At 38.6% G+C, this 21,299-nt stretch overlaps 1 long non-coding RNA gene across 1 annotated transcript; it reads right to left on the minus strand.

The window, feature by feature from the left end:
• Window positions 1-418: 418 nt before the first annotated feature.
• On the minus strand, window positions 419-5,252 carry LOC130603728 (uncharacterized). The gene is made up of 3 exons (XR_008973254.1): window positions 4,644-5,252; window positions 2,846-2,976; window positions 419-1,006 (listed from the first exon to the last, which is right to left on the minus strand). It is a non-coding gene; the product is annotated as an uncharacterized LOC130603728 (long non-coding RNA).
• Window positions 5,253-21,299: the final 16,047 nt, after the last annotated feature.

Consider the following 21,299-nt stretch of genomic DNA (forward strand, 5'->3'; position numbering starts at 1 on the left):
CTCAACTGAGAGTGAAAAATTATTTGACTTTTTAGTGACGGGGATTGTTAATGAACCCATTTTTTCTCTTCCACCTTGATTACCTTTCTGCAGGAAGATTCATTTTAGCTCTGTACAATGTAGTCTGGAGTAATAGATGTCCAGCTGCTGCAATCTTGTTGGTCCTCCCACTTGCAGAAAAGTAATCTTTTTTTTTCCTTTTTTTCTCTTTTGATAGGCTGCTGAACTCCTACCAGGTTTTCAAACATAATGGAAAAGAGTGCAGAGTAGAATTTAAATAGGACTGTAACAGCAGTTTTGCTATTTTTTTAGTTTCAACAGCAACCTTATAAGATTTTTAAGTGCCTTGCACATCCTGTCCTCCCAGGTTTCTGGCTGTTATCTCTAAGATACCCTTGGCACTTGCCACACAATGATATCTTCTAGACCAAGAGGATAGCCAAAATCTCCAGTGTGTTTTGTTTGTGCAAGCTAGTTCATCCAACAGCACTCAATTTCTCTACAGGGCTGATTTTAAGCATGTAACAAAACATTATCCATTGAGTGTATACATAGACTAGTGTAATGCGCAGTTAGCTCATGCTATGTATTTAGGGAGAGTTCAAAAGGTAATGCCAGGTGCATTTGCATGGTTTTGCCTAAGTAAAAGCATGTGTTTGTGCTGTCTGATGTCCACACTTCAGTTACAAAAAGGCTGCATCTAACTGTGTGCAGCCAAAACCCATTTTGATTCAAAATAAAGTCCATGATCCTGGTCTTGTCTGTCCTATAGCACACACTGCAATATTTAGTAAAGAGCAAGGTTGTCTGCATGATCTAGCTCTTGCTCCAGCTGATGAGGGTACTTACAGCCGTGTCTGGAGTAACTGAGTCAGGTAAATGCTAGCACAATACATGCTCAGTCAGAAAAATCAGGTGAAATGATGGAAAGACTTTTTTAGGCAGGAAGTTGCCTCAAGGTTCAGCAGATGAGTCAGCATTTGGGTAGCTCCATGCTTCTGAAAATCTGATGGGTAAAGAAAAAGAAGAGCATAATAGAAGAGATTAAAACAATTTTCCAAAAGCAATTCATCATAAGTAAATCTCAAAGTATCTTACAATGGAAGGCCTATCTTTCTCCCTTTTACAATAGGGCAAATTGAGTCACAGAGAAAGGATATGACTACATATATAAAATTTTGACTACATTCTTCAGAGTTGCAAAGGATTTCCTCCTAATATTGATGTTGTGTTTTCTAAAGATGACCAGAAATCAGAACTTCCAACTCAATGGCTCTTCTGGAAAAAAAAATTAATTATTGCGAGGCTTAAACATGAGCTGAAACATTATATATATATATATATATATATATATGAGACTGAAAGCCACAAAACATTATGGCTTACAGCCAATGAAATATTCTATTTTGAATGTTCTTCATCATTGTGTTATGCTATAATGTTAAACAGGTATAATTAGTAATATGGTCTAAAAATCCAAGAGGATTAATTAAAATGATAAAACATTTCATATTGTAATGTCTTTCTTATTAAAAGAAATTGAAAGAACAGTGTAGGTCTCTCCGCATCAGCATTGTTGTTTATATAAGCACATTTCTGCAAAATAATTCGACTGTGAAACACTACTCTTCATAGAAAAGGGTTCAGTTTAAACTTTGTCTGAAGTCTTGTGTGTGTTGATATTATATTGGGTGAGTTTTATGCTGTGGAATTACTGTCATGTCCAGTGACATCAGCATAGACCATGCCATTAATTTAGGGTTCACCTCTCAACCACAAGTTTAACTTTCTGGGTTGAAGGGTTGGAGAAACTTGTTCATGTTGCTAACATACGATGAATGGAGATTTAGGCTGTTGAAGCATAAGTGCTGTTTGGAAAAGTTGTGCTATTTACATTATACACAAAACTCTCTGATACACAGAGATATGGATGAATTGCTATGTATACATCTGATATAAATACACCACATTAAAATACTGTGTACTCTATATCTGCTTGTCAAAGTGAAATCTTGTAAGACAAAATTTCAGGTAACAGTTGCACACAAATGCTTCAACCAAGCAGTGTGCTTTGAAGAACGAATTTTGTCCTAAATGGCAAAAGGAAGATGGCTGTTAACAGAGGAGCCTTAATTTATCTAAAGCTGCTGTAATACAAACTAAGCTACATATTTGCTGTCAACAACATCAGTGTCTGAAGATGCATGCAGTGATACAGAAGCAGAAGGGAGAAGCGCAGCTGGCTCAAGCATAGCTGGCACCTCTCTGGGAATGTGCCAAAACTCCCCCTGCCACACACAAATCTCCTGGTGCTGGAGAGGATCAAGAATCCAGGACTAAACACTGGCAGCTACTTATCAGCAAATGAGTTAGGGACACAAGATATATAAGCATATAATTACATTTTTTTAATTCCCCAAATACAGACTGCTGGTGCACACAGCACTCTTGGACAACCAGAAAGGAATTGTGTAGACTTTCTGACTGCTGGATAGAAAAGCTGACATAGTCACAATGATGGCATTTGAAAAAAATCACAAACATAGCAAGTAGCTTAGAGGAAGGCTTATAGGAAATATAAGAAAGAAAAAAAGAAATCATTGCGGTGGAAACACATTTTTTTGAGCATAGGTGTCTAATAAATAACCCCAGGTCTCTTGATTTTATTAATGCATGGCCCCTGGTCATACCAAGGCAGTGTCTAGGTATGTCATAGGCATACAGTTTGACGTATTATTAGCACTGAACCTATTGACATACAAAATAGATGTTCTACATGCTTCAAATACTGAGCTTCTGTGCATTGAAAAATTCAGCTGGTTTTAAAGTATTAGCGAAAACCAACCTTTGTGCAGCATTACTTCTGGTGTGAAGTGATGTGGCTTCAGTTTCAGTGAAGTGGTGCCTGCGTGGAGCAGCTGGCATGTCTGATCTTCACGCATGGTCTCCCCTTGATTTTGCTGGACTTGGGATCAGCTGCAGAGAGCACATGTATTTGGGTAATGGATCTGCCTCATTTGAAATTTCAGGCTTTGAGAAAGACCGGCAGCTAAGCAGCGCACCCAGAAACTTTAGCAGGAAATGGAAATTTCCGCAACACACAAAAAAATGTGCATGGGTTATGTTTTTCATATGAATATAATCAGATATTGTAGATATTCCTTCACCTGTCTGGCTGATCTTTACACATTAATCAATGAGTGAAGGCTTTCCCAAGTGATCCTGGTTTTGTTTGTTGGTTTTTTTTTTAATTAATTAATTTATATTTAAAAGAACTCTGAACTGTAAAATCAACCCATATCTTTCTTTTATCATAGATCTTATTTAGAACCTCTTATCAGTACTGAAGATTTTAAAAGGAGAACTAAAAAAATTTCTTATTGTGCTTGAGAAAATCATTAAATGCAAAAAATGTAAATGACAGAGATAGCCTTACTGCTGACAAACCAAGAAAACCCAGGAAATGTAAATTCTACAATCCCTTTCAAGAAAAGACACCCTCCACCCCCCCCAAAAATAATAAGAAGAATAGGTCATTGCTCATTTTTACCCAATACTCTATTAACATAAATTGCATGGTAGTGGAAGGGTGCGTTTAAATAGCATACTATGGTAAGCACACAACTTTTAGCTTTATAATTATTTTTAATAAAGGAGTTTTAAATGCCTGTAATTTTAGCTGTTTATTTCACAATTTGCATACTTTTCTTATGCCTTTTAACTGCTGAATTTGTTTTGCCAATTATTATTTTTTTTAATAATAGGTTTCTGTGCACAGGTAGATTAAATAAAAGAAATTATGTGTGGGATGCGAGTTCTTATTACACAAAATGTTTCTATCCCTCTGGCTTTAGAGATAACTTTCTAAACATAAATTGCTTCAATAATTAGTTTTCCTGAATATATTACATATTATTGCATAAATTTGCGGGGAGCATTTATTGTCAGAAACACAGAAAACATATACAGAGAGTCCTAGAATTCACAAAACTGTTTAGTTCAATTTAAAATAAAACAACAATATAATCATTTTGTACAGTTCTGAACCTTTTCAGCTTGGATATGTTTTAATGCTTTGTTTTTTATGACTAAGTCATCTTTAAAAAAAAAATAATATAAGTTGCATGTTTCTTTATGCCATTGTGGCTTAGCTCTTCAAATGGGGTAGTTCTAATTCAACAATTGCACTGACTGTCCTTTACATGTCTTAAGACACAAGTACAATTTTGCTTCATTTCTCATTTTACCATTTGCAACAGTTCAATGGATCCAAAACTTATAAAATTAAGAAAAAGAAGTCTTTTTTTTTTAATTAATTTATTTTTATTTTGACCATTGCACCTATTTTTATTTTTTTTTGGCAGAGTGAGGTTTAAACTTGAGCTGAAGGAAGCCCAGTGCCACACAGCTGGTTGCGGCAGCGGCCAGACCATTGCTGCCCATAGGAGAGTAATGTCCTGCAGAGCCCCACACGGCAACTTTGCTCTACCTCAGCATGCAAAAAAGAAATTGATAAACTGAAATAGAATTACAGAGAATTTAGTGACAGAAAAGAAGGAAGATGTTATTAGATACAGAAATTTGGGAGGGAAATGAAGTAACATTGAGGACCCTTATTTAGCCTACTGGAGTCAAATGGTTACCCGACAGAAATCCATGGTAACTTTTCAACAGCCTTCTGTGGGGCCTGGATTTCATCTTCTCCAGCCATGAATGCCCTACAGGAAATATTTTTGTCTGTGAGAAGAGAAAAGAAAAAAAACAATGCAAGTATTCCTAGCACACACAGTGAATGGATTAATGACATTAAACCCTTCAGAATACAATTAAATCCTGCATTTTATTTTTAAAAATAGAGCAATCATGTTGATATGTGCATCTAAGGCATTTCTTCCTTTTTCTAAGAAAAAATAGTGCTCGATGACATCACCTAACAATGCATCGCTTCTCAGGGTCTTGTGCAGAATCTTAATGTTTACACTAACAACATAATTTAAGAAAGTATCTTATGTAAATCCTTGAATCTCCTAGGGTCTAGGAATGAAATGTAATGCTAATTTGATTTAGTAATTTGTTCTCTCTCCCCAGAAACACACAATTACTGCTTTTGAAAGGCTTTTTTCTTTTTCCATCACGCTAGGACTAAATTGAAAGTTGAGTCGGCAGCAAAGCCCAGGCTGGGAACATAGCAGACCTCTGCTACTCAGCCTGTTACCGGCCAGAACATACAGTGCTGGGAGATTTATTTCTGAAGACGGAATGTTCATTATCTTTTTTTTTTTTTCCTTACAAAAAATAGAAACAAAATAAGTCTTCTTGAAATTCCATAGTTGCAATAATCTGAACATGAAATGTGAGCTGAAAGTAATGTGCCTCTCTGTGTGTCTAGAAGAGAGAGGGCTTGTTAGCTGTATGCATGTCTGTTTGCAGGAGAGAAAGGGGGAACTTGTGTATGTGTGTGTGTACAGTAGTGTAGAAATAGTTCATCAAATGAGTGGTTTCCTGTTCTGATCTGTAGATTTTCTTTCTTCCATGAAAGGAAGTGGAGATAATTGATCTGCCTTCCATCAGCACATAAAAGAGATTGTCGGCAATTTGCTTTCTGCAGGGCTACTTAAATACGTGGTGATGTAGCAAGCAGAAAAGATCACCCACAAATTCTGCAGCAGTCACATATTCATGGTAGGCACACCCAGGGCACTGATACATTCCGTCATTTGCAAAGTATGACCTTTCTTTCTCTCCCTCTTTCTTCTCCTCTAAGGATACACGCTGTCCCTCCAGGTTCTGCAGTCTGGGTTTGATTAAATAATTATAAACTTCAAGCAGCAGATCTATCATTTACATTCCTGAACATGCCAACATGTGCCTTTTGTGGGGATGCCAACCAATACCAAAGCTTCTCTCATTATTGTCATTGAAAATACAGTGGTTCAATGTTTGTGCTATTTCCTGGATTTTGGCGATATAATGCTGCCCAGCAATTTGCTGCTAGTGCCAACAACACTAAAGAACTTCATAATAAATCCTTTCTATATTTACTCAGTCCACCACTGTGTCACTGAAATTAGCATTTTACGATCTTATGCTCCAAAGCACCTATTTTCTTTCTTTTAACTCCATGCTATTATGAATCCTAACAGAAAATCCATCAAAGCATGGCTTGCTTCAGCTTTTCTGTATAACGATTGCTGTCAGTCATGTTTGTTTTCTGAAAGCATGTGAAGTTTGTAGCTTCATGGTAGATGACAGTAAAGATAAACCAAACTAACAAACAAGATGGAGTGTTTAATTTAGAGACGTTACAAAGAGATTGACTTAAAATGTCGGCTACTCCCACTTCATGAAGGCTAAAGTAACCGAAGACAAAATTTACAAACAGAGAAAGATAGCACAAAGTAACAGGACGATATCCTTCTCTGACATCCAAATGGGCCAACTTCACTCATCTGAGTGACAGGCAGCGTGAAGAGAGAGGTTTTGACTCCACTGAAATGTCGTGCTAATGGAATAAAATGATAATCAATGCAGGGGCTTTAGCAAAGTGCAGCTCTCAGGAATACTCCAGCCAATTCATTACAGAAACTGTGAGATCGTTGGGGCTCAAATACTGTCATTATCTGGGTAATCCAGCCCTTTGCTTAAAATGGTATGGAAGAGAATAAAACAGTGCCTTTTGCACTGAAATCCTCAGATGGGCACTCCTGTGAACCCTGAGTTTGGGGTCCTGTCCAGGAGGTCGATATGGGGCCAAATTCCACTCATTTGGGGTGGAATAGGGAAGAACCGAGCCGGGGAGCAGTTGGTATTTAAAAGACTGAGGAAAAAGTGAGAAGCAAGGATTTTCTAGGAAAAGGAAGAACAGCTTTGGTAGAAAGGAGAGAGAGAGAAGAGAGAGTTTTGCAGTGGGGAAAGTGAAAACAATGCTTTTGGGAAAGAGGAGTATGACTGGAGAAGAGGAGGCCTGTGAAGAGACACACTGTGAGACCCACAGTAGTTTTATTTCTTGCTTGCTGAAATAAGCAGAGGTTGGGTTTTTTCGACTAGCAAGAAAAGCATCATTGCTATCCTTTCACCACCCCCAGCAAGCTCAAAAGATTTTGCTGAATATTCTGGCAAAATAAATACCCCTCATACCCTAGAACAGAGTATTTTGGAAATGTGCATGCGTGCACGCGTGGAGTCACGAGGCTGGGAGGAAGCTGCTCTGTAATCTTAGCCCTCATGGCAAAAGCAGCTCCCACAGCACTGTGTGATGTGGGTGCACGCAAGCTGAGTTACAAGCTTTCCCAGACACAACCCATCGTTATGAAAATCTCACGGCAGAAGTCATTGAGCCTGTCCTGTCATGCCCCCTTACAGCGGTAGGAATGCCACGGTTGCACCAGAGCATGAGGGCCACTGCAGGGACCCAAGAGGAGAGGCCACGCTTTGAAGGATCTGTTCGAGCATTTTCATTAATCACAGGGTATTTTGAATAACAAGGATGCTTGCAAGGAAAGTAAGATACTGCATGGCAAAAAAAAAAACCCACTATCTGATTTACAAAATGAAACCCACCGTTATTTGTCTCAGCAGCTTGCAGTCCCGACACCCCCCTCCTTTCGGTGGAGGCCCGCAGGGTTTACAGCAGGGTACCAGCCACCAGAGGACACTGCGGCTTCTCCGGGAAAACAGTGCTCTGGGCAGCACGGGAGCACCGACAAGCGACTAAGCCGAAGGAATCCTAAGGCTGAAAACCAACCTGATCTTCAGGTCAGACCTAGAGCTATTCTGTAAACACCTTCCAGGACATGATCTATGGTTTGCTTTTCATGAGACGATCTACAAAGCAGGGTTTTCTTGTATTGTGTTGTACGCCCTTGGACTAAGCCACCTATTAAGCTGCTTGCTTAAGCGTGGTAATGAGACAGGCACATTTGATTACAACAGATAGAATGTTTCAGCTGGTTGAATTGTTAGGGCAGTAACCCAGCTTTTACTCTGCTTTGGAGTTTTGACATATTCATGCAGCAGTAAGTGCTTTTTGTAACTTTAGGACCCCATGGGTAATGGCAGGGCACAGAAAACAATGAAGACAGGAAAGAAAAATGTTAATGCAGTGCTGTTTGCATAGACAGCTAGCTGTGTAGCTGTATATGTGGTTAGCTATATGTCAAATGTCACACATGCATTAGGTGAAAACATGGGACCAGGTATACAAAACTGTCCAGTTGGTGCCTCTGCTGGGGTCTCTCCCCTGGTAGAGGCATTCAAACTTCCAAAAACTCTGGGAACTCAGCATATAAAACAGCAAAATGAAACGAAAAAGAATCCAAACAACAAAACCCACCCTGGTTTTCTGTTTCTGATTTTTCTACTCTAGATGTATTGTTCAAATTCCTCCCTGGTTTGAATCTGTTGAGTTCAGTGTGAATTTGATGCTAGAATTTACATAGAAAGGCACTTCTGTGCCATTATAAACCACATCAAACTCTGCGATAAAGAAATCTCCGATGTGAGACACTATCGTGGCTGTATTCTTCTTACAGAAGGATGTGTTGGCTCCTTCCTGTTGGCACTGGGGACACAGGTATGGACAGGCAGACTATGGGCTTATACATCTGGTTGGAAGTAACTGGGTGAACAGGCTGGTGCTGCTTCCAGCTAATTGGAGCAACTCCACTGAGCTAAGTGATGAGCCTACACATTTTATGAGTTGAAGTGGTAAGCAGAGAGTGAGCCCTAATTCTCTAGATTTGTGGTGTGACCAAAAACCACCTATTTTTCTGCTTCTGATTTTTCTCAGTAGTAAGGAAAACTGAGCTACAAGAACAATATTTCACCAACAATTTCTTCTAAAAGTATTCTAATAAAAACATCCTGAAACTAGCATTCAGCTACTTCCTTTTATAAGTTCTTTTTTGTTCAGACTTTTAAGATGATGGTTTAAAAAAGTGGCTTTAATCTCAAATTACAGAGCACAAAACAGAGTAAAAATTACTACTGAAAATATAAAAGTTTTGCCATCTAACATGATTAAATTATTACCTCAATTAGTTACTGAAATTATAGTAGTCTTTCCCTCAATTTGTCATAAAATAACAAGGAAAACATCAATCAAGAAGATTCTGGACTTTAAAAAATATGAATATAAGCAAGTGGAAAAAAAAAGAGGGTGACTTTTCAGAGCCTCTGGGATACTGGGGGATACAGCAGATATCAGCATTGGTTTAATTTATTTTGTCTGCTTCCATCTGTGCACACTGCACTGCTGGCTTCTTGCGATGCTTGATTTGTTATTTTATACCTCTGTGTATGAAGGTCACTTACTTTACTTATGTTTTCACTTATGGGACCTCATTCATTTCACAAACCACTACTGCAAGGATGATAGAAAAGTCTGTTGAAAGATATGAAATCCCTATGATACAAAGGTGGCAGTGATTATTCTCACACTGTGACCACTGGAAGAAAATTTCCCTGAGTTGATTCCTGGGTTGATTTTGGACCCTCTGCTTCTGGATTAACATTTTCGGTAGATTAGCAGTGATACAGGCTGCATTCTACCAAAAGATCTTTGTTAACAGTCTGTACTTTTAAACTATGGAATATCTCTTTCCATCACCTTTGACAATACTCAAGCATTCCTGAATACTTCTAGGCCCAAAAAAGCACTCTAGGTGCGCTAAAAAGGAAGCAATAGTACCAATAGAAATTATCAAAAGCAATCGTCAAAAAGAAGCAATGACACCGACAGACACTATCTTCAGTCCATTTCAGGCTCTGGGAATTTGATCTTTCCCACGCCATTTTCCACCGCATAACATCCAGATGCCATGTTGTTACCACGCACCCCTAGCTGAGTACAGTGCACCCTGATATGGAAGCCACTCACATAGCTCAGTTATGTGACCTAGACATGGGCAGAAAAGTGTTGCATATTTCTTAACTGTAATCCCTTCATGTATCTATCTTCACTAATCTCTCCATAGTGCCTATTACTATATCTCTATTTTCCACTTCTACAGCCTCCTGGATCCCTGTGTTTATGTTTTCCCTATTGAACACGCCATGACTTTCTAGTCTTATTCTCCAAGTCTCTTGCTCCAAATTGCCCTTTTGGAAGCATAATCTCTAGACAGGCTCTAAGAAGTGAATTAGGCAACTGCCATTGTAAAGATTTACTCATCCTCTTAGAACAGTGTATATCTTACTGAATATTCATATGTATAAAATGATGCATGTTCTTTTCCACTTACATCTCTGTCCTTAGCTGCGTTAGTCAGCTCACATCTGAAAGTGGAGTAGAGGTGCAGTTGAGGCTCTGAACTTTGACTTTTCAGTTGTTCTCTTGAACACTGATGCCTGTTTAAAAAAGATTAAAAATAAATGCAAGACTAAACCAGACTTTTTTTCCTAGTGTCTAGCAAAAGTTTGCTTGACACTAGGAGTTACTTCTGCCATGACCATCATTAAATAATATCACTGCAAGCAAAAAATTACATTGTGCAAGCCAAATAAAAACAGAACAAGCCCTTTCAATCCCTTTGAGTTCTTGCCGCAATGTTTTCTCCAAACTCATATACTCAGGCTTCAAGAAAGTACTGTAAAAATATCTGGTTTGGTCTTCACTGGTGGTGTGACAGGCCATAGGATTCTGCCACACTTGCTGGCTTTTTTATGGGGTAAAGAGAAGAAAAAACCCATGGCTAACGAGAGCAAATGGCTGCAATAAAATTGTAGGTGTGGATTCCCTCACCATGTGGTTCTGGAAAATGTTTTCTTCTTGGCCAACCTAATCCAAACGAAGAGTGTATACCTTCAAATACTCATGGTCATGTAGCTGTTGGCATTTGCTGTACACTTTAAGAAAGGTCTTTTTTTTCTGCCTGGTTGAGATGAATTTTCAAAGACCTATTATATAAACCATTTCAAGGGATTTGTCTTATTTTAGGACTATAAGAACTATAATGCCGAAACAGTACCTTAGCTCATAAATTCCCATCAGCTGAGACTGCAGCAGTGAAGTGTCTTGCACAGAAGAGCCTGGAGAGTATTTGACTGCACAGCCCACCCATTGCGGCCTTCAGTATTTCTCAACACCCACTAGAAAGATAAAAGACCAAAGTTACAATTAACTTCATTAAGAAAGCAAGCAATCAATGACATCACCAAAGACCTATCTCCCCATGATAGGGAGTTTATTGAATGCATATCCGAGATCTTTTCAGAAATGACTTCAATATCATGTCATAGAAGAGTTATTTTTTAAACAAATCGTATCTTCCAAATGCACAGCCTTGGCAGCCTGGTGCAGAGGGAAAGATTTCCTCCCTACAGCTCCAAATGGATTCATGCCACTGCTGAAAGCACCAGCTAGTTGTTGGGATGTCTTGTGTGCCTGACTTGCTTGCTGGCAGTGACCAATCTCCCCAGTGTTACTGGATACATTCAGCAACTCCCCAGACATTTTTAAGAAGCCACATAATTCATGAAGAACCCTGCAGGTGATCAGCATGAGCACCATTTGCCCATGACCTTGGAGACAAGCACAACGCAATGCAAGCACATTTCAGCAAGGAGCTGATACCTGACTCTGCACCAGTCCTGCTCTCCAACAGGCAGGAGTGTAGGTAGGCAAGGCTCAAACACAGTGTGTTCCAGTAATTTGGGATGACAGGGGAGACATTGCAGGTTATTATATCTAGTGCACATTGGAGCTTTGTTTTGTCTAACTTGTGCAATAATCTGGGGCTCAGTGCCCTCACCCCAAAGTCTGGGAGGAAGCATGGGGGGAGAAGGAAAGGTAGTAAGGAAGAACAAAACCACTACTATACTCACACTGGCCCAACACAGAGACCAGGCCACATTTGGGACTGATTTAGAAAACTATTTGGCAGCATCTGTGGAAAAATGGAAGATCAAATGACACCTTTCTCTAATCTAACTGATCTCTAAAAGTTAAATGTGAAGCACCCCAATCAGCCACAGTGATAACCCTCCTACTGTTGAGCTTGTATTGTCTCCTTTTGATGCTTATGCATGTGGTTGTGTACATTCATATCTAATATTTGTCAGTTGGTGGGGCCTCAAAAATTGCACACTGGATATGGAAATCCTGTTCTGAATATATGAGCCCCTAGCAATAGGTAGGCCATTTTAGTTACTTTTGGAGGCCCATTATTGCTAGTCAATGGCACCACTTACTTCTTATAAGCACCTGAAAAATAATTGGGTGAGAATAGGGCTACCAGCCTTGACACCAGAGTTAGAGGAAAAGCATCCCTAAGCTCTTTAGTAGGACTTATCAGAAGAACATCAGTAGAAGAGAGACAGTTCCTCAAGACTGTTCCTCAAAGACCATTCCTTCAGTGCTGCTGTGATAACTTTCAGTGAGTGAATAGTCTCAGAGACAATTGCTCTGATACTAAAAGAACACAGGACAGAGAGGTATTGCTTTGCCAGTACGGGATAGTGCTTTAGCTTGTGTGTTTTTATTAGAGCTGAGAGAGTTTAAGAAAGGAGCCCTGTAACGTGCATGTCCCCCTGGTGAGTTTATGCATGCTCTCACAGCTCTAATAAAAACATATGATGAAGGTAAATTAGGGCAGACGACTGCTTCTGTCAACACTGAGCAAACAGCATCTTTAAGGTTTATGTGTGACTTAGAATTCAAGAATGCAGACTTTATTTTGCATTGATGGGCTTGTTAAAGAAAATTCTTTGATAGTTCCAGAGGAAAAAGAAATTATAAAGAAATGTGAAGAGATTAAAGCAAAGAAAGAACCTTGACATCAGACGGGAGCTTGTTTGATTAGGTCACTCTATAGACTAGAAATAATTAAAAATAAAGAAGACAGATGGAGGATGTCAGGTGCTTAAAATAACATCTTGAGTCTACCAGTGCTTGTGTTCATGCGAGCCAAGACTTCAGGCTTCACAGATGTCGAACTTGTCTTTTTGGCTGAGGATCTCAAGAGAATGAGGAGAGGCACCAGAATTTAGTGTGAGCAAAATGGAGATTGTGCAAGTCTGACAGCAGCGAAGAACATTTGCTGCTATTAACAAGCACAGAAGGATCTTTCCTGTCACTGTTCTGGGGCAGGCAGACAAGCTTGCCTCTAGTCTGGTTCTGTGTCTTTTGCTCCTCACCTGCTGCTGATTGCTCAGTCTGCCTTTGAATTAATGAAGTGGCTATTTGCCTTAAGGAATAACTTGTTCCAGTCCCAGGGGAACTGCTCCTGCCTGCCGGGTGGCTGCAGGGGCAATGCCAGCAGCCTGGCAGGTGGTGGCAGATCAAAAAGAAAAACTCCCACAGAGCTCCTGGGGATTTCCTCACTAATATGCTGATACATACATTAGCTGACTGACTGACACTGCCTAAATATTTGTCCTTTACTGCTATGTTTGGCCATGATTTTATAGCAGCTTTGGTGGTTTGTGATTTAGCCCACTTATGCATGAGCTCCTTCAACTTCTGCTTGCTGCGCCCATCTGCTAACCACCACTGCAGGATTAGGAGGGTTGACAGGTCATTTCACCTGAGTTTTCTCTTTCTTACGGAGAAATGAATGAGTTTTCACCTCCCACCTAAGTGTTGAAGTCAGTAATGGAACATTAATGGACTTTGACAGAAACTAAAGAAGTCTGCAATCATATTTACCTTGCACAACACTAAATATTAATTCAGAATTAGGAAGGAGTTCTCAGTGTCTGCGCACCTCTCCAGAAAGTATTTGCATGTTTGCTAAATTCCCACTGAAGAGGGACACCTGGAAACAGCACAGATAAGCTACTGTTTCCCAGTCAGCACCAGGTTCAGCTGTAGGCAGAGTCAAGAGCTGCTCCATAAAAGACCAAGACAGACCAAGACCAAGACGGAAACAAACCAGGAATATCTGTCTTTTCACTGTAGTCACTTGGAAGCTTGATGCTTAACCAGGAAAGACAGACAGGTACCACAACTGTTCAGGTGATCCTGGAAATACAGGTTATTTAAGTATCTTCCCCAATCTCACATTATTTAGAACAGATACCATTTGTCTTCCTACATAAAATGAAATAGGCAACTTCCTTTTTTTAAAGTCAACCTGATAGGATCATGCATGGTATTTAACTGCAGTGATAAAGACATATGGTTTAGGAATTCAATTATACCTAAGTTCTTCTCTAATAAATCTAGAACAGCTGTTTGCCAGATCCTTGGAGTGCTCCAACTTTGTCAGGAGCATCCAGCATATTTTAAAACCATCTCTTGACCCTATAGAGGAGGTCAATGTTTCTCCTGGCAGCCCACTAGTTATTTTTAAAGTGTCTTTATTTTTTTCTGTGGCGTAATGCAATTTTACTCATTATCACTACAAATGTCAGACCAAGACTCGCAAGATTACAGCAGTAGCTGGAGCATATGGTTGAGTCATATGAATAATAATCATAAATCCTTTTTGACATTAGCCCATTATTACATCCTGATCATGTCCCCTTGGAATCTCTTGTTTGGTGTAATGTTTAAGTCATTATAAAAGTATCTCTGGAGGTCTAGATTTATAGAGCTCTCTATTGGAGAAACACGGTATTAGCAGTATGTTTATACGAACATAAAACACATGAATATTATGTACCAATATATCTGCATGTAATGTTTATGGCCACATACAGGACAAGTAATTAGTGACTGGCAGTAAAAGAAATGCTTCTGATGACAACTTAAATACACAATGTAAGTCTGGATGACAAAGACATTGCCTGAACTGATGTTGCTAAAAAAGGAAAACAAAGCATAAGCATATGAAGAAAAGAGGTATTTTTTACAGTTAAATGGTGACCTTTTTTCTATCTTTTATGTTTTATTTTGGGAGAAAGAAGGGTAGAGCAATCTGTGAAGGTAGCAATAAAAGTTCTTCACATCTCACTAAACAGTGTTTGCTGTTTTCAAGAGGACTTTACAGTTAGAGGCTACCGATTTCTTGGCCTTCTGCAGCAGGCAGGTATGAGGTCACAAAATCCCTGGGTACAAGAAGTCCAAATTTTGGGGAGGTATTGGTTCAGATAAGGGATACCATAAAACTGAGCCTTCTGGATTAAGAAAGGGTCTCCACTGAGATACCATGTAATGGGCAGTCCACCTATTTAACAGGCTAAACCCAACAAAAATATGTTAACTGAGCATCCTCGGCTAGCACTGTTGAGTAGAATGTGATGAAAATTACTTCATTTTTGTAATGGACATTTTCTTAGTCATGGCAGATTTCTTTTTACCAATACCATCACCCAGCTGTCCCTTTCTGTATTTGGGAGCCCACATTAGCTGCTGAGGCAGTCTTACCTGATGCCTGAGACGATAGCCAGCTCACCAGCCACGCTTGGAGGTGCACCCTATTTTTCTCCCTCCCATTGTCTCCCTTCCTTTTTGCTCTGCTCTCCTGCTGTTGTTCTGTTTTTAAAGAAGGGGAATATTTACAGGAAATGTCTATTGTTCAAAAACTGTTCAGCTCTGTGTTGCAGTGACTCCCCCATTTCTCATGTAAACCAATACGTTAAGTGTACCAGTACACAGCTAGAGCATTGATATATTTTAGGCTGTGCCCCAAGTGCCTGTTACACCAAGTTTTCATGCAGACTTGCCATTTTCCCTATGAGACACACCGGCAGCTAAACCCTCTGCTGCCTCCCAGCACAGGCATGTGCTGCCTGCATTCAACACTCACCTGTTTCAGTTCTGAAAATCCAGGGGGGAAGGACTGCACAAACAGGTTTGAGCCATCCTGCACGTAATGCCTGGTGAGATGGTGGCCTCACCAGTGGGAGATGTAGGCTACATCTTGATTCTAAAGGGTGCATTTGGAAATCTTTTAGTTCCAAGCACAAAAGTGATAAACAAAACAAAATTAATCTAAACACTAAAATACAATAGAAGTTGGTCTCCAGGGCTGACCAGCTGTCCTGACCTTCACTGGAAGATAAACCAATTTGGTACAGCTGCGATCACTAAACACCAATGACCTGAGTGCTTAAAATGATACAAGTATTTGTGTTGAAAAAGCAGGTCTGCTCTTAAGTGCAAGAGTGTTGTGGGCTTCTATTCCTCCCAAGTCAGCATGCCCCATTTTTGTCTCTTGCAAATATGTGAAATATTTTGGCATTTGACAATTAACAGGGCTTTTGAAACTGCTTCCTATTTGAAGAAATGAAGCAGATTGTGATATACAGAAGTTATCCAAGAAGATACTTTAGACAGATGCACCAGAGATGATATCTCTCTTGTCATCGGTAAAAATGATACAGAGCATATTGCTAAGTTATTCAACAATTTCCAAAGAATCCTCTTTAAAGCACAATAAGAAACAGATCTTGGTTGTCTATTCATGGATGTCAGACTTAAACAAAAACACAGAATGCACTTGCAACCATTGGTGTGAAAGGGTACTTTCAAGTACATGCCTATTAACTGAAACATTCTGCTATAAGATATCAAAAGACTGCCTATTTGCCACAAACTGCACAAAGTTATACTCATTTTTCTTAGTGGCAGTAAGTGGTTTTAATGCAAGTAATGGAATTTAAAACCAGAAAGTCCTTATTACAATTCAGAGTGCCCTTTGTCCTTTGATAATGAACACCATATTAGTGTCTTGAAGAAAAACCTTAAAACAGGATACGTTGTTTCAGCATTTTGAACTAAGTGACCAACACTTTACAGTTGATTGCGTTTAACTGCATATAGACAAAAATCTGAAAACAAGTTCCAAACTCTCAGTCGTGCCAGCGATAAGAATAAAACGAAGATGGACTTTAACATATTATAAATTAGAAAAATATGCCAGAAAGGAGTAACCTTTAAAAAAAAAAAAAAAAAAATCATGTGTGATACTTGGTATAAAGCAATTGAAAGCAATTGTATTTGCTGTGCTGGAAAAAGACAATAGGGAAAGGCAAAGCCTGGAAAAGCGGGGACGTGCATTACATGAAATGCATCCCAAGAGGCTGCTGGAAACAAAAGCATTGCAACTTTAATTACTTTTAACCAGTTGGTTAAAAAATGAAAATAATATCTTGAATACAAAAAAATATTTCAGTTACAAATGTAGAACAAGGAAATTCTATTTTTAGCATGGATAAAATTGATTATTATACTAAAACAAGAGAGTATTTCTATAGCGTGTATAAAGTTTATAAAAACCAAAACAAAGCAACTAACACATTTTCATCTAAAATGTAATGTGAAGGTTTAAAGCATATTTCTCAAGTAAATAGGCTCTGTGATACAGAAAAAAGAAGGGTGACATTGTCGTTCCACCAAGTCAATGAGTACTTCTTAGACCAGAAATTTCAGTTAATTTACATCTCTATAAAAATATTCTGGAATGAACGATTTTTTGCTGTGATTCTTTTTAATCTTAGAATATTTTGAAGTTTAATTTAGAATACCTTTTGTTTTTTTCAGGAATAGATTTGTATAATGCTTTTTTTTTTTTAAGTTTTTGGCACATCAGTAGAAGTACCTAGCGTACAAAACTACCGATGCCTAACATGACACAAAGTCACTGTTATTGCTTGGTCCTCCTTCGCTCCTTAGCATGGACTGAAATGTGTTGCATAATTTTCAAGAGTGAAAAGACAGACATGACTTTGAATTCCACTAGTCTCTTTAGAAGAATGGAGCAAATCGATTACCTGCCGCTGTGGATCCCGTACAAGTGGTCCAAAGACTTTGGAGCTGTTGTGGACTCCAACTTCTCCAGCATCGCTCTGTTGAGCTTAAGACCCTTGCTAACCTCTTGGCATTGCTCTGCTCTGGACCATACAGACACACCAGCCACTATGGATTTTCTTCTAGTGATGTAAAGTGCTGTCAGGGGGGGTTGAGCTGTACCTACTGTGAATGAAGAGGGTTTTTAACCAGATGAGCCCTTCTTCTCCTTAATTAAAAATGAACAGACCATACTTAACTGTATTATAGTATTACTGTTATTGACATAACACAAACTAGTGAGGAACTGAACTGGCTTATAACAGCAAATATGGTGCAAAATTATAAATATATCTAAAGACTGAGAGCACATTTTACAATTTCAGAATGAAAATGTGAGGGGAAACTTCTCCAGAATTTTGATTTTGTGTAAAATTTCAAATATGCCATGGTTTTATTTCAGGTCAGAATGAGTTAACATTGGTTAAGATTTGGGCATTTTGAATGGTAAGCATTTTTTTAAAAACTGGAAACTGTGAATACTGATTAGCTTAAGAAATGGAAAATGTGAATAGTGACCAACTCAAACTAGTTTCAGATGAAAACTCTGAGCTGGGATTATTCTTCAAAGTATATTTTCCTTTATTTTGTCTACTTCACTTATAAATCAGTCAAGTAAAAGCCTATTCAGTCCATCTATTTACAGATTATTGCAGTGTTGTATCATCTCACCAAATGGGAAAATTTCCATTCACTTTATTTCTCACTGTTCCTCCTGATTGAATCCATCTCCCAAAAAGCTGTCCACAAAAGTTTGCCAGAGGTGCACAGAGGGATTGGGATGAAGCTGAAATCCCACTGCATTACACAAAACCTGCTTACAGGGAGTGTTGTCACAGTCTTTGCCACTGTTTTCTAAAGAACTAAAGTTGCAAAGGAGAAATAATGATTTGGGAACCAAATTCCATCTAGTGTGATGAAGCCTCATTTGAATGCTCCTGGGATAATAATAAGCTTTCTCCCTCCCTGCTGTAGAGGATGACAGAGCTATGGGGAATAAATGTCACAGTTCCCTCAGGTTATCTGTGTGACATTACTCTGCTTGCCTGCCAGAAGTTAAATCAAAGGAGGCTCTGAGGCAGAAATCAAATGAACACATCTCACTCTTCCCAATAAAAAGGAGGGGGGGGGGGAGGGGGAAAGAAAAACAATAGAAAAAAAGAAAACAAGCAAGAACTTGGAGGGCCCAAGGTAATAGGTTTTGGGCTGTGACCTAGGAAGTGGAAGCCCATTGTAGGACTGGTCAGGGTTGCCCATCAAAGAGCATACTTTGCATCAGTAGTGGAAACCTTACACTTTTCTGGCTTCAAGGTAGGAGAGCAGTGGCAGAGGTGTAAGCAGTTATGAAGGGGATCCTAGAGAAGTGCAGGCAGGAAGTACAGGCAGCAAAGCAGCTTTTCTCAGCCAAAGGTGATGCCTGGGGCTGCCTGCACCAGGTGGTGGTCCAAGGTCAGGGTCAAAACAGGAGAAAGGACTCCTTTTGCTGTAATGCTCCTGTCTCTGTTGATCAGACACCTCTACAGATTGAGGGCACTCTCTCTAAGTAAGTTGCTCCCATGGCTGTCTGAAGAAATAGTACTTGGAGGTGAACCTTTTGCATAAACATGAATAGTAAATTATGGGTGACAATCTGGAAAAAATGGACATAAAAGTAAGGCACATGGAGCCAAGCTATTGCATCAGTTATAACCCCAGCAATGAAAAGAGAATTGGATACAGCTTGCAGTGTAATGCCCAAAGCTGTTATATATTTAACAAAATTACATTTACTGGATGATAACATTCTTCTACCACCATCTGGATTACTGAAAATAAAGCGTAAATCTCTGAAGATTTACAATTAAGTGATAAAGCAATGTTTGCCTATGAATTAAAGGGTGTCTTTGATTCTCCTAGCAATATGATGCCATCTTAACATGAAGAGATTTTTAAGTGCTTGTATAATTTTCATTATTCATAATGGCTTTGTACAATGGAAGCTCTCTGAGAAGAGTATAATCTGTATAAGTAATGGACAATAGTATTGTCTGTAGGAACTAAGATTTCTTTAAAGCAGTTGAAATATTTATTGCTAATCAGCTATATATGGCTTTATATTAACTTGAAAGACAAGCCAACTTTATACAGACACTACTAAAGGTATGAGACAGCTTTCCTGTCATCAGTAAAATGATATACAGCAAACTATTGAATAATTCAACTTAGAAATGCTCAGAGATCACCTTTACAAAATACGAAACAGAACCCCGAGTCTTTCTTTGATGTTAAGATTTTACAGAGCAACAATAACGCACTCTGGATGAAGAAGGACATTGCTTTGATAAAAATATATGATATTCAGTCCTACATACCTTTTTAGCCATGTAACACTGCATTCTCTTTACAAGACTATTTTTTTTTAGTACTACAGACACTTCAGAAGAGTAAAAACGTGATGCGTAATAAAGTTGTGACACACAGAAGAGCTGTAAAAGACTAGTCTATATTTCCTGGCCCCAGCCAACTGACAGGGTTAAAAAGGTTAATACCCAGACACAGGACACCAGCGGCTACTGTTATATGGGGAAATCATTTATTTTTTATGTTACTTGTCATAAGAAAGGCAAAGAATATCTTAAAGCTTTTTAAGGCGAACCATGTATCCTCAAACAAACAACTCTAAAAGATCCAGACCTAATGAAATTACTATTTATTTTTCTGTATAGTTTAGAACTCAGTGCTGGCTGAAAATAATCTTCTAAACTACCGTAAACATATTCTGGTACATTATACATAATGGTAAAACTTGCTTTTTATGGAGTTTTAGATAGTGGATGTATTTTCATGCACACACTGAGGAATATGACTGCTTGCATATTTACATTTTTTACTTTTTAATTAAAGAAAGTTAAAAAAATTTAAATTCTTAGGAAGCTCAGATTTAAATTAATAATAAATAAGGAAAATAGACATTGATTCATATTTACAGCCCTAACTTCCATGTCATCCCATGGTATTTAGGTGCATGAATAATTTCAAAAAGCTGAAGTGACTTACATCTACTTAAGCATAAAACTCTCCAAATCATTTACATAGAAAGTAGCTTTAGAACTTTATTTTTTTTTCAACATTATGTAATATTAACTGTGTGTAAAGTTTGAAAGGTGCTAGTTAGTATGATTTTCACTGGAAGTTATAAGCTTTTGGCTTCAGCAGCATAGCATTTACAAGGATTCCTTTTCAAAGAGAAATTCCAGCCATTGGTCTGGTAATGATATAGCCTTTATCTCAAGAAAACAGACTAAGAATATTTATGCTTGAGGAAAAGACCTGCCTCTGTAAAAGAATGCCCAGTTTTTCTGTATTCCCATTTATAGGATCTCTTGCAAGATACTCTGGAATATATTATTGGAGCTCGAAATAGAGCCATCAGGGCTGAGCTTGCTTCACCCCTCCTCACTCCGGAAACATCATTTACTACTAAATCCAGTCACAGAGTTGTAGAAAGGGCTTTTTTAAACACTGTTGGTTTTTTTTTTTTTTTTGTTTGCTTGTTTTTTGTTTCTTTTTTTTTAATCTGTCTTAAAGC

The sequence above is a fragment of the Pezoporus wallicus genome, unplaced genomic scaffold (assembly GCF_028554395.1).
Source record: "Pezoporus wallicus isolate ANWC-B61680 ecotype Strahan unplaced genomic scaffold, APGP_CSIRO_Pwel_v1 contig_8542, whole genome shotgun sequence".
NCBI classification, from domain to species: domain Eukaryota; kingdom Metazoa; phylum Chordata; class Aves; order Psittaciformes; family Psittacidae; genus Pezoporus; species Pezoporus wallicus.